This window comes from Lactuca saligna, chromosome 4 (genome assembly GCF_052625555.1).
Source record: "Lactuca saligna cultivar CGN05327 chromosome 4, ASM5262555v1, whole genome shotgun sequence".
Taxonomy (NCBI): Eukaryota; Viridiplantae; Streptophyta; class Magnoliopsida; order Asterales; family Asteraceae; genus Lactuca; species Lactuca saligna.
The window spans coordinates 326,275,741-326,291,092 of NC_136420.1; positions in this window are offsets into that span (position 1 = coordinate 326,275,741).

Sequence of the window (15,352 nt, forward strand, 5' to 3'; positions counted from 1 at the left end):
ATTTCAGAGGTCAAATATTCATCATCAGGTTAGCAAGACTACATTCTTCTTTACCTTTTAGATGTTCTTTTTTTATCCACATTCTTAATCGATTTCAACCCACTTTTTATTTTTGAATTCTTTTTTATTAACATGTTAACCATTTCGATGAATAGCATCAAAAACAAGAATGTCACTTTTTTTTACAGTGAAAAAGCAAGTCTGTATCACTATAGCATCAGAAACAAGAAACTGAAAGTACATTGTAGTTTATTTATGTATAATATATTGTATGTGCTTATACTTCACATTTGTTATATAAGTTTTAAAACGACCATTTACATTCTTAAACAATTTGAAGCCACTTTTCCGTCTGGAATTATTTTTTTATTATTATCATGTTAACCATTTCGATGAATAGCAACCAAGTTTTATCTTTTTTCCCCTATTTTTTTAATCGTTTTCGTTTTTTACTATAAATGGTATTTTCATCATTGTTTTTTACTGTTAAATAGCAAATATGTATAATTATAACATCAAAAACAAGAAACTGAAAGCACATTGGTATTTCTTTTGTAACGCCCGGATTTGTCAGGTATTATGTTGCTTCTTATTTAAGTTATACTTATACTTATATTTGGAATTTTGGGGCTAAGGTGTATGCTGGGCGTACAAGGTGTACACACGACGTACATACGTGAGGCGCGGAGCAGGAAGTACCCATGCGTACATTGGGCGTAGGCTGGTCAGATGCAAACCCTAAATTTTTGGGTTTGCACCCTATTTAAGAATCTTATATCCCTCTAAACCCTTATCCTCTCAGCCTCCATTGTCCTCACAGTGTCCAACTCGAACCCTAACCCCCTTGCTTGTATCTTGAGCTTATTTTGAGCATTTTGGTGTTATTTTGGTGGTTTTGAAGAGAAATGAGCTTGAAGAAGGAGCAAGAACATGAAGAGAGCTTGTAGATCCAGAAGTTTGGCATCTTTTCCGACCTATTTGAGGTATCAAGGTTTAACCTTGACCATTGCATGCTTAGACATAGTTTTAGGGTGTTATTTGTGGTATTTTGTCTCCATAGTTGATATCTTTTGTGTTCTGGTAGTTTCAACCCATAAGGGTTGTTCTTTTGAGCTCTTGGAAGCATTTAGAACCATAAAAATTGGGCTTTGATGGTTAAGCCACAACTATGCAAGTTTTAGATGGTTACAAAGTGAGTTTAAGAACTTAAATCATGTCTTAACCCCCACCCTATCTGGTGGGTTTTAGTCATAAGACATCCTATGTGCTCATACAAACCCTAATGCTTGGATCTAGGTTTCTCTATTGTACATGCTTTGAATCCAAGACTATAAACCCTAATTCTAGCATACATATAATCATATTAACATGAGAATAAGTTTATAGTGTTACCTTGATTGTTATGTAGCAATAACAATCCCAAATCTCCTTGTATTGACTTTGGAATGCTTAGAGTCACAAGTGTCACTCCTCTAATGGCTCACAAACACCATAAGCAAGAGGATGAAGAGGAGAGAGGTTGGAGGCTGCCAAAAACGTGTGTAAACCCTTACAAGAAGCTTAGCCACGTTTTTGAGCCTTAAGGGTCTTTATATAGTTGGGCTATTAGGGTTATCTAACAAGGAAACCCTAATTTGGATGCTTAAGCCTTAAGCAACCCATAGACTCCTTTTAATCAAGCCCTTGGACGATTTCCTTATGGGCTTCCCCATAGAATTCGTCCAACCCTTGATACAAGGCAATCCATGGCCCAAATTATAATTATCTTATAATTACAATTTCAGTCCCTTAAGTTTAATTAATCTCTTTTAGTCACAAAACTAATTACCAATTAATTATCGACTAATATTAATTAAACAATATGATTTCTCCTTTAATATATTATTCCCATAATATATTAATAAATCATATTTAATCCTTACTCTCCATAATTCATCCTATCAAGTTGCTTTGGTGAAGGCAACCCAAAAGGACCATGCACCATCGGGTCAAGTACATACCAAAATAGTTATGGACTTAGACACTAATCCAACAGTCTCCCACTTGGATAAGTCTAACAACTATTCTGCGTATGACTTCAGATCCTGATCTGCAATCGTAGCTTTCCAAATCCGCTGTCAACTCTGATCATATCAGATACGCGTGTCCTTAGATAAGGGATCATATATTCCTCCATTCTAGATATCGTCTGAGATATGATTTCTAATCATTCTCTTTGTACTACTTCTCGATTTCTGATTTATGACGACAGACTAATTAAACAAATCAAATTAGCCCTAGCCCGGCCGAGCATTTACGTATGTCATCACTAAAACCATCGAGGGGCCCAAAGATATCGCTTTTATTCTTTGAATAAAAGGAACGAATAAACTTTGATACAATGCTTGCTTGCACTCACTCACCGAATCACACACAACAATATGTTTTATAACACCAAGTTACTAGTGCGTTTACATATTATCAATGTGCAACCGATTCGCAAGATACAACTCACACATCTCGGTTTGAAGAATATAAGATGTTATCGTCTCACTAATCACTCGAGATAGTGATCCAAGTGAGTGTGGGTTTAATCCAATGCTCAAATCATATTCATAAGCACTCATGAACGTTGCAGCAAACATTTGCTTATGTCTAATACTCTTTTAGACAATCCACACACCAATTCATGACAGTCTTCATTGATATCTACTTCCAACATATGAACGACTGTGGCCCGTTTGAATAATTCGATTATTCTTAATAAACTCAATTATTCTGGAAGTCAAAACATGCAAGGTGAAACACAAGAATAATACTAATCTCATATGGCCTCAAACCTTTGAGTATAAACAAAACACGTTTTATTTATCACCATATCGATTACTCATTATTTGTCGTTTCGGGTAATCAACTTCTTACTTGAATTATTACACTTGTCCCATGCTCCTAGCATGCACACAATGTTTACCTATGGTTCTTACTTTTGTGAAATAGACAAATTGAACACATTTCCAATCATTCTCATTTTACAACTCCAAATCCATTTTCTTAAGTGTAAGAATATCAAATTCTTGTTACTTATAGAATATACTAGATTCTAACACTTTATGCAATGATCCTTTTGTAATGTCACTACACCAAAGTCTCAAAGACTATTGCCAATGATATTACAAATTCCTCTAACGTAGATTGTTACAAGACAATTCCTTAGATATGATGTCTCTCTTTCAAAGTACATTCCTTTGAACATCCTTTTGCATAAAGGTTTCTAATCCAGTCATAGATTTTCAATATTTACTTCCCAATATGGACACGCTTCCATATTTTCCATATGACAACTCATTCTTAATAGAATCTTATCTATTCGTAATTATGTCGATATTGTCCATCCAATATGGAAACATTTCCATAATTTCCAATACTATACTTCCAACTACTTCACAAGCGACCAATCCTCGTCGAACTTTGGATTGTTCTTTGATAGTTGTTTAATTATTTTAGTCAAAACCAATTCTAGTCCCTTTTCCCTCTAAATGCACTAGACATTTGGAAAATTTTAGAATGGTCAAACATTAAATCATTTGCAATCGATCCTATACTCGAAGCGTATGGGACACGACGCAAAATGTTTTATTTGCTATGTTCTCAAAATTCGAATTTGTGAAGAGGAATGCCGTAATCATAATCGAAACTTTAAGAACACACTATGTACCCTTGACTAAATTTATTAACATTCCACAACCTAATCCTTTAGATTTGAAATGAAGCATAATATTCTCTCCCTTAATTATAGCAAAACAACCTTTCAACTCTTACAACTTTGCAAAGTATGACTCTTGTTTTCTATAATTAATATTGCCAACTATGCAATACGTGCCTTAATAATCATACAATCATAACATTTATGCTCCCACTATCATGATGATTATTATAAAACATAACACTTATGCTCCCACTAGCTTCGACGTGTATTTATAAACATCTTAACTTTCAGAAAAACAATACTTATTGAATTTCTTAAGTTCATGTTTCTAATACTTAGTGCTTTGATAATCTTTTATCAAGACTTCTTGAACTTATACACTTTTGCCTTGGATAGTTCATATGTGTGTCTTAAGAATTAAGACTAATTGCCAAACCTCACAATTCAAATTATGGAAAGGGATACCGTAATCATGATCGAATTCGAGAATGCAATTTTACAATCATTTTCATGAAAGCATTTTCATGAAGGAGGAAATCTTATGACACTTAGATTTAAACGGTGTATGTGTTCCTATCCATGTGAATTTGTTAAAATCCAAAGTTTACGACAAATTCAAACTCATATGGATTGATCTTTCTTAATCTTGATTTCTTGCCTTATGGTAGCACAGCTGCCCACCACGTCTTCCAAGTAGTTAAGCAGCTCACCTTTTCCTATCAATGTACTTTCCATTGATCAAGGTCCTTGCCTTTTATGCATTCAAATGAGAACTCATAGGACTCACATGCATAATTAACTCGTTTGGATTGGCACAGAAACAAAATAATATCTTCACGATAGGTTGTAAACCTCAACTCGTGTGCTAGTGATAATCGATAAAGTTTATTTGATTTGTTCTTGAAACTTTTCAAGACCATTAAGACTCCCACTGACTCCTTGACATATAAGATTCTCTTGTCAATAAACATTTGTTGACAACCAAATATTCAAGAGTTAGTGTAGCTTTTATCAAAAAAACTTCATAAATTGGTCCAAGTTGGTCTTTGTCTTATTCAAGACATCACGACTTTCCACATTTTATGAATGTTATAAACCTTTAATACTTTTCACTCATTGCCACAATCTTAACTTTAAGACTTGTTATTGGAACGAAGTATGATGGACTTCTTGATTTAACCATTTCTTCAATCTTTGAATCCTCTTCTTGGACATACAATTGTACCAAGATTCACTTAGAGGATCAATAAAGATATGGTTCTTAATCATTAAGACCTATCATAAAGCATAAAAGCTACTCTCCCTTCTTCTTAGAATGGAGAAACTCTTATCTTTCTGCCTACTTGATTCTTCTTATTCGTTTTGCTATTGATCTAAACCCTTTAATCAATTCAAAATTACACTTAATCTTGTAAGTGTAATCATATTTACTAAGCCTTTAGTAAATCATGACGAATATATTTGTTACTCTTATGGTGAACTTGATCAACACACAACTTTGTGTACTCGATCTCCTAGTCCTTCACTTGACGCTTTGTCAATGAATTAGTCCAATTTCTAAATACGAAATTTCTCATTCACCGTGCATCCACGTTGCATGATTCCAAGTTTCTATCCAATTGAAACTTGGGCGATGAGAAACTCTCCCTATTTGGTAAATTCTTGACATTTCCATAAATAACATAACTAAGAATCATATCCATTCGTTGTAGAAATATTCAAACATCAATTTTCACATAACGATTTCATTGCAAGGAAGTAAACAAAATAAATAAGTCAAACAAAATTTATTTTATTTATAAAAGCAGCAGAAAAACATTTGTCCTTACAATGCAAAATCTATTGAAAACTATGTAAAAAGAAAATTTCTAACAACTCTATCATGACTATCCAAGCTCAAAATCTAATCTTCAAGTCCATGCGATCAAGATCCATCTCTTGTGATTAGATTCATCTTGCTCTCTTATCAAGCTTCCTTTCTTTTCACCGATCCTTCAAAACATTCAAATGCAATCTTATCACATCATGTATTAAGAATCAATGAATAGGAACTTAATGGAGTTAGATAGTGGATTCTTACCTAAAGCGTAGTCATACTTTTGACTCTCCCATCTCTTAGATCTCTTAGGTAAATAGGGCAACTTCGTCTCCAATGCCCCTTCTTTTGGCAATAAAAGCAAATTGACTCTTTTGGAATAACACATGGAACTACTTCAGACATCGCCTTTCTCTTATGATCAAACTTTTCGATCATTGCATGTCTTTCATTGCCATTGTCTATATCCATAGAGGTCTTGAAGGCAGATTCACCAATCAACTTTGTTTTTCTATTGCGCCAAACCATTGCTGATTCAGCAGCAATAAGCATGTAGGTGAGATCTATAAGGTTCACGTCGCGGTTCATCATATAGTACTCTCTTACGAACTCACTATATGAGTTAGGAAGTGACCGAAGAACCCAATCAACAGCCATCGCTTCACCGACAACGGATCCTATCATTCTTAATCTATCAATGTGTGACTTCATCCCTAAGACGTGTGCACACACCGACTTGCCCTCTTTATGTTTACTTGCCAAAAGGGCTTGAGTGATATTGAACTTTTCAATTTTACAATATTGTGGGTTAGGGAGAATAATTGGAGGAGGAGGAGGAAGTGAAGCATGATTTCTTGTTCCTCGATCGAATCGTGGAATATCATCTTCATGTGGAATGCTTGTTCCACGGGATTGAGAAGACCATAGTTGTCGAACTTTGACATCGGGAGGAAAAACGAATTCAAGTTAGTTGATTGATTGAGTCCTTGGTAAATCACCCAAATGAAATTCCAAGGCTAGGACCCAACACAATATCCTACAGCTCGGGAGAGGGATGCCGTAACCCAAATTGCAGAACATTTGAAGGTAAGTGAATGACGATTCACTAGTTTCCACCATGAAAAACGAAAAAGAAATTTAAGTTTTAAACCTATGAAAACTCCTAGATCCTTTGAGATTCATTGAGCATTTCAATGGCATGTTTAAATCTCGATATGCCCCTCTAGTTTGTGACTGGGATGCCGAGGATCACAAAGCGGGTGTGAATAACCATGCAAACTACACGGTGCCCTCACATGTTACAATCACCTATTCGATGTGCCGGTAAACCACACACGCTCCACCGAACTATGACAAACATTGAGTCACCCTTTGCTATCTTTGCTTAGAACCATTTAGTGTGCCGGTAAACCACACACGCTCCACTAACGTCTTCGCAAGGGCACAAAGTGTAATTTCATGGAATTGCATCAATTCACTTTTGCCTAAGTAACTAAGATTGGGAATTTGAAAAACATTTAGTTACTTTGTATTTCATTATACTTATAATGGAAGGTTTCGTCCTATCCTACCCGTTCGGCTAACGACCCTCCACTAGTCAAGAGTGCGGTGGGTAAGAGTGGATACCCATTCAATCGCCATTTTATAGGCAATTTCCTTAAACACCCCTTATAGACCAGCTTCGTGAATGAGGCCTACTAACGGTAAGACTGACTTTTAGTTATACATATATATAATGTTAGACTTTTAATGTTATATATAGTATAGGGTGTATTTTATAACTTTTAAAATACTGTGTGGTTAACTTTAACAATTACACCTTTAATTGTATTAAATAGTTAACCTAAACTTTTATGGATTTATTAAACCTCTTTTAATTATACTCCTTAATTAATTAATAAAACCATAAGGGTGTGATTTGAACTTTTCAAAACATTACTAGAGTTTTAGAATTTAACATTTCTAATTAAACCTTTTAATCAACTTTTAAATTCCAAAACTTGAGGGCAAGTTTTGAAACCTTTTTTCAAAACATTAGGGTTTTAACTATTTAAATTTCAAAACAACAAAACTTTTGGGGTTCAAATTTAAACTATAAAACCTAAAGGGATTAATTTGAAACTATTCCAAACTTTGTCAAGAATATTCTAGATCACATAATTCAAATAAGTCAATTAACTATAATTGGTGGTTATATAATTAGATCTAGTTCAAATTCTTGCAAGATAATGATCAAATAATTTCCATAACTTCACATATATCAAATAAGGTAACAATTATCTAATTAGATGACCAAAATCTTTTATCTTGACAAGGATAATCATAAGGGATTAATAAAATTCGAATTTTATCAAGTTTAAACAATTATGGTAATTATCCTAAGTCATAATAGGTAAAGATCCCGAAAATCCGCCTGTCAGACGAGTTGACTCGTCGAGTCAGCCTTGGACTCGTCGAGTCTGCATGGACTCGGCGAGTCCAGCCTCCAGAATCCAAAAAAATCGAATTTTCCAGTTATATCAAGCATCAATACAATAGAAACCAATCTTGGCTCTGATACCACTGATGGGTTTTAGTCATAAGACATCCTATGTGCTCATACAAACCCTAATGCTTGGATCTAGGTTTCTCTATTGTACATGCTTTGAATCCAAGACTATAAACCCTAATTCTAGCATACATATAATCATATTAACATGAGAATAAGTTTATAGTGTTACCTTGATTGTTATGTAGCAATAACAATCCCAAATCTCCTTGTATTGACTTTGGAATGCTTAGAGTCACAAGTGTCACTCCTCTAATGGCTCACAAACACCATAAGCAAGAGGATGAAGAGGAGAGAGGTTGGAGGCTGCCAAAAACGTGTGTAAACCCTTACAAGAAGCTTAGCCACGTTTTTGAGCCTTAAGGGTCTTTATATAGTTGGGCTATTAGGGTTATCTAACAAGGAAACCCTAATTTGGATGCTTAAGCCCTAAGCAACCCATAGACTCCTTTTAATCAAGCCCTTGGACGATTTCCTTATGGGCTTCCCCATAGAATTCGTCCAACCCTTGATACAAGGCAATCCATGGCCCAAATTATAATTATCTTATAATTACAATTCCAGTCCCTTAAGTTTAATTAATCTCTTTTAGTCACAAAACTAATTACCAATTAATTATCGACTAATATTAATTAAACAATATGATTTCTCCTTTAATATATTATTCCCATAATATATTAATAAATCATATTTAATCCTTACTCTCCATAATTCATCCTATCAAGTTGCTTTGGTGAAGGCAACCCAAAAGGACCATGCACCATCGGGTCAAGTACATACCAAAATAGTTATGGACTTAGACACTAATCCAACACTATCCATGCATGCAAAGACATAAAGTTTGTAACTTTATGGTTTAAGACATCTTAAAGGAACTGGATCTATGTTTTGGACGTTATGACTTAATGGATTAAGTCACAAAGGAGTTTTCTTAAGAGGCTGGTCAGTACGCTGAGCGTACCCCTAGTACGTTGCACGTACTGGGTCAACCTCCCCGAAGTTGGTCAAGGCCAACGTACGCTCCGCGCGTACGCATGTAGAGTGTTCCAAGGTGTTTTTGGGCCTTAGGATGTTGTGCCTAAATTTGATGGGCCTCATGACCCACTGTGGAGTAAGGCCTCTGGACCTAGATAAGATTTATGGTATTGGGACTTGTTGGTCCTTAAAGCTTAAATGATTGGATTTGGGCCTTTAATTTGATTATGAGCTGGGCCTTGGGAGAAAGAGGCTTAATAGGGCAAGGATTAGGGAACCTTGCATTGGGACATGAGTTAGAAGTTGGGCCATAAGGAAGTCATATTTAGACCCATTATTTGATTAGGAAATTTGTTGTACTTTAGGGAAAGGAGTCCCGAGCCATCTGAGGAGTACGATTCGGCATACTCAGTTGAGGTGAGTTGCCTTCCCGTTATCAATAGGTCGAAGGCACCAATACCGAACCACTTATTTTTGTTTATAGTAAGATAAATTGTCTTTGTGATAATTGTCTGGTATGCCACTATGTGTTGTGATTTATATGCTTGTATGCTATGATATTTTGTGGTGGTAGTAGGGGTGAAATAGACCCTGTAACCGGTTGAAAGAGACCGAAGGGGTAGGCCAGCACGCAGATATGTTAGGCAATATCCGATTGAAATGGACCGAAGGGGTAGGCCAGCACCCAGATATGCTCGGTAGTATCCGGTTGAGAGATACCGAAGGGGTAGGCCAGCACCCAGATATGTTCGGTGGTATCCGGTTGAAAGAGACCGAAGGGGTAGGTCAGGACCTGGATATGCTAGGCAGTATGTTTATTGTATGGTATGTGGTATGATGGGGGAACTCACTAAACTTCGTGCTTACAGTTTTTAGTTTTGTTTTAGGTACTTCTTATTCAAAATGAAAGGAGCTGACATGATCGCAACGCATCACAATATGATTATCTGCATTATGAGATCTTTGGGAGTTGTACTCTGATATTGTTTTTCTTATGACATGTTTTGGTTATTGAAGTATTGGCTTCGATTATGATATGGGATGACACTATTGATGTTTTCAGACTACTGGCTTTTATAATTACTTAATTAAAAATGAAATTTTGGTTCTAAATTTTGGGATGTTACATCTTTATTTATAAGACTCTCATACATATAGTCACTATGCATTGTAGTGACATTTTGTCTGGAAAAAAAATTGTATTACGAGTAATAAACTTCTGATATAATCTATGATAGTTTTTTATTTTAGTTTTTTTCTCATTATATTATTGTACTTTCAGTGCTATATATGTATCTTATATAATTGTATGTGCTCATTATTCAAAATTGTTATACAAGTTTTAAAACGACTATTTTCCCTTTTCCACTTCATTTAATCCTGAAAAGACCATATTGCCCCTAAGTTGAAAAGTATTTTATACATATGTTATACAAGTTTTAAAACGACCATTTTATCCTTTTCCACTTCATTTACTACATAAAATACCATATTACCCCTAAGTAGAAATGTATTTGATACATATGTTATACAAGGTTGTTTCAATAATTTTTGGTAGATGCGTATACGATGATTGAAAGTGAGAGATTGTATTACATACGTAGGCAATAACATGTTCTTAGATGTGAGTCTTATGAGAATTTACTTAACCAAAAAGCTCAAGGAACTACAAATATCTCCAACGCCGGCCAACGTGTGATATTACCTTCATCTTTTACTGGTTGAGCGCGCTATATGCTGCAAAACTATTTGGATGCCATGTCGTCATGTAAATGGTTTGGATATCCTGATTTCTTCATAACCTTTACGTGTAATCCCAAATGGCATGAGGTTAAAATGTTTCTTAAGGATACTTCACTTCAACCAGAAGACATACCTGATATACTATGTAGGTTGTTCAAGATCAAGTTTGATGCATTTATTAAAGACAGAATCACATTTTCGGCATAGTTCAAGCTGGTAATTGAAATTATGGTTCTTCATAATTGATAAAATTTTATGTTTTTTATTATATATTTTTTATATTTTTCCTTACGGTATAATCATATTTGATTTTTGTGCAAAATATTATGCAGTTCTTTATACAATTGAATTTCAAAAAATAGGTTTGCCCGATAGTCATATATTTCTATTTATGCATTCTAACTACAAGCTACCCACTGTTGAATTTACCGATCCAATCATTTTCGTTGAGATACTAAACATAGATAAAGATCCAGAACTGTATTCACTTGTGAATGAGTTCATGATTCATGGTCCATGTAGCAATGAAAATATCAATTGTCCTTGCATGGTCGACAAAAAGTACTCGAAAAACTTTCCAAAGCAATTTTGTAATCATACGTCTATTGATCATAATGGTTTTCCATTATATAGGAGAAGAAACGATGGTCATTTTGTTGAAAAATCGGGTGTGAAGTTGGATAATAGAAATGTTGTCCCCTACAACAAATATCTATTGAAAATATATCAAGCACATATTAATGTTGAATGGTGCAATCAGGGTTCTTATATAAAGTATTTATTCAAATACATAAACAAGGGATCTGATAAAGCTACTATTGTCGTTGTACGAAGAAATAATGATTGTGATACTAATGATGCGGTCAATGAAATAAATGGGTATTATGACTGTAGATATTTATCTGCATGTGAAACATCATGGTGAATTTTTAAATATGATGTTCATTACAAGTATCCTTTTGTGGTTAGACTGCCTTTTCATCTTCCTGTTCAACAATAAATTGTATATGGGGAAGACGATGATATTGACGATGTTCTCGACAAACCTTTTGTTGCTTATTCAATGTTCACAGCTTGGATGGAGTGTGATGTAGTTATTGTGATGCATAGAAACTTAGTATGTTGAATTTCCTACAAAGTTTGTTTGGAAACGTGGTGATAGGATTTGGAAGCCACGGGAAGTAGGAAAGTGTGTTGGTAGAATTCATTCGGTTTCACCTAATCTAGGGGAAACTTATTTCTTAAGGATTTTGTTAAATAAGATGAAAGGTCTGAAATCATTTGAAGAAACTCGCACAGTAAATGATGAAGAATATTCTTCTTTTAGAGATGTTTGTTATGCTCTTGGGTTCTTAGATGATGACAAGGAATACATCAATGCAATCAAAGAAGCAAGTTATTATGGATCTGGTTTTTACCTACGATTCGTATCTGCTACATTGTTGATGTGTAACAGTATGTCTACACCGGAGGTTGTTTGGGAAAACACATGGGAATATTTGGCAGATGGAATTTTTTATAACCAACGATAGAGATTTCGGTCTACACGTATTAAAGTTTATTATTATTATTATTTATTTAAAAAGTCAAATATTTATTTTTAAACATACATTAAATAATATTTTAATTATAGATAAATAGTGTTAATAATATTTATGCTAATTTGCTCTTTGTCCTCCAAACTTATCACTCACTGAAGATCAGCTTAAGAACTTAACTTTGTTCGAGATAGAACAAGTTTTACTACAGAACAACTCCGGTCTCAAAAATTATAAGAACATGCCTATCCCGGATGTTGATTATGTTTCTTCTTCAAACAATCAACTTATGGTGGAACTGGTAAACATGCATATCTCAGATGAAGATTGATTTTCATTATATGTTTCTTGCATTGACAAATGAGCATCGTCACATTTCCCTTAATATCATGAGTGCAGTTAAAGAAAATAATGGACGTGTCTTCTTTGTCTATGGTTATGGTGGAATTGGTAAAACCTTTTTATGGAAGACAATATTTGCAGCTATTAGATGCTATAGTTATATTGTTTTAAATGTTGCTTCAAGTGGGATTGTTTCATTATTATTGCCCGGAGATAGAACAACACACTCTCTATTTATAATTCCATTTGAACTAACAGAGGATTCTGTTTGTAAAAAAATCGAGATAATGACCTCGGTAGCTTATTGAGAAAAACATTATTGATAATTTGGGATGAAGCTCCTATGGTCTATAAGCATACATTTTAAGCTTTAGATTGAAGTTTGAAAGATGTATTCAAGTCTGAAAATTCTAGTAAATCAGATATTCCGTGTGGAGGGAAAGTTATTGTTTTTGGAAGAGATTTCAGACAGATTCTACATGTTATTCTGTGTGGGAGTAGACAGATAATTGTTAATGTTTCTTTAAGTTCATATTTATGGCAACATTGCAAAATCCATAAATTAACAAAAAAAATGAGGCTAATTGTTGGAATGGATCAAACTGATATAGAAAAAATTAGAGATTTTGCATAATGGCTTTTGGATATAGGAGAAGGCAAACTTTGTGGTATTAACGATGGCGAAACGGTTATTGATATTCCATATGATATTCTAATTAATGATCCACATGATCCTATAGGTTCATTAATTGAGTTTGTATATCCTTCAATTTTGGAAAACTACAACACTTCAAGAAAGAGCAATAGTTGCTCCAAAGAATGAAGTGGTTCAAGAAATAAACAACTGTTTGCTATTGAAGTTTCCAGGAGATGAGGTTAAATATTTAAGTTCAGATAGTATATGCCAATCTGAATTTGTTCATGATCAGTTTGATGCAAAATTATATTAACCTAATGTTTTAAATGGTGTAAAAGTATCGGGTTTACCAAACCATAAGTTAGTTTTAAAAATCAGTGTTCATGTTATGTTATTGAGAAATATTGATCAGAAAAATGGTTTATGTAATGGGACAAGACTCCAGATGATATCATTGGGCAAATGTGTTATTGAGGCGCATATTATATCTGGAACTAATATTGGAAACCGCACTTTTATTCCAAGAATGTCTTTAACTCCATCAGAAAAAAAAAATCCCTTCAAAATCCGAAGAAAACAGTTTCCATTGGTTGTATGTTTTGTAATGACCATTAATAAGAGTCAGGTAAAGTCGTTACTCAATGTTGATTTGTTTCTCAAATATCCCGTGTTTTCACATTTATGTTGCCTTATCTAAAGTTCAAAGAAAAAAAGGATTAAAATTGTTAATTTTAGATAGGGATGGTAGTCTTACAAATAAAACCTTCAATGTTGTTTATAAGTAAGTTTTGGGAAATTTATAAACAGTGTTTTTGTAGCATTTTTTATTTACTTTTCATAAATCAAACTTTGTCCATCATATTAATTAATTAATTTATAATATTTTATTGCATTTGATTTATTCATGTTAATTAGAATATGACTATTCTTTGTTTTTTGTAAACTTGGGTATCTTTTTTTATTAGACAATCAAAATAAAAATTATAATCCTATTTGAAATTATTAATCGTGGATTTTCACAGGTTTAAACCTAGTAATTAAATATACAAGCAAAAAGCTAAATTTTTCAAAAAAAAAATAGTTGCCGAATATAACCATAATCTTCTTATGATGCATTATGATTTATCTTTTGATATTTAACTAAACAAAACCAATAAAACATCCAAAAATGATGTTTATTTTTTTTAATTTTGAATGGTACAAATATATATATTGATGTGGTTTCTTATCACATCAAGAAATGAATTCCCACCTAATTTCACCTTACCAAATCTTTTTTAGAGGCTCACATGTAGATTTGAAATTCAATGAGATCTAAATGATATTAAAAAAAATAATAATAAGACTTAGCTATTTTAATTTTTATTTTCTTTATAAATCTTAAATTTTGAATTTTTTATTACTTCAGTATTGATTTATTTTCAATTAATAAATAAAAATTAAAAGCAAGGTTTACATTTATTGATCTAGTGCAGATAACTAATACAAATAAAAACACTAAAATGTTGCAAAATAATTAAAAAAAAAAAAACGTAACATAAAAGTTGATATATATATATATATATATATATATATATATATATATATATATATATATATATATATATATATATATATATATATATATATATATATCAAAACAAAAAATAAGCCTAAAAGATGTGTATTCGCCTCTTTATATACAATCTAACCGTTTTTATAATATTTTAACAGAAATAATAATTTCAATGAGTGCATAGTGCATATCAAATTTAATACCATCATTAAATTCCAACACATATTAAAAGTTAAAACTTTGAGACCATGAAAGCATTTAATTTTGTATGCATGGTACCATGGGTACATATCTACCTCTCATTCTCTCATATTTAATGCCATTCACTAATATATGTGATAAAAATATTGTTGATTTATATAAGTTTAAATCTTTTTAAAGATCTCAATTCATTAATTTATTATTATTATTTTAATATTTCAAATAACTATGTACACAACTTGTATTGCAGATGATCTAGGGAATATTTAATTGTCACAAAAACAAAAATGTCATGTTAACAAAGTTGTCTTG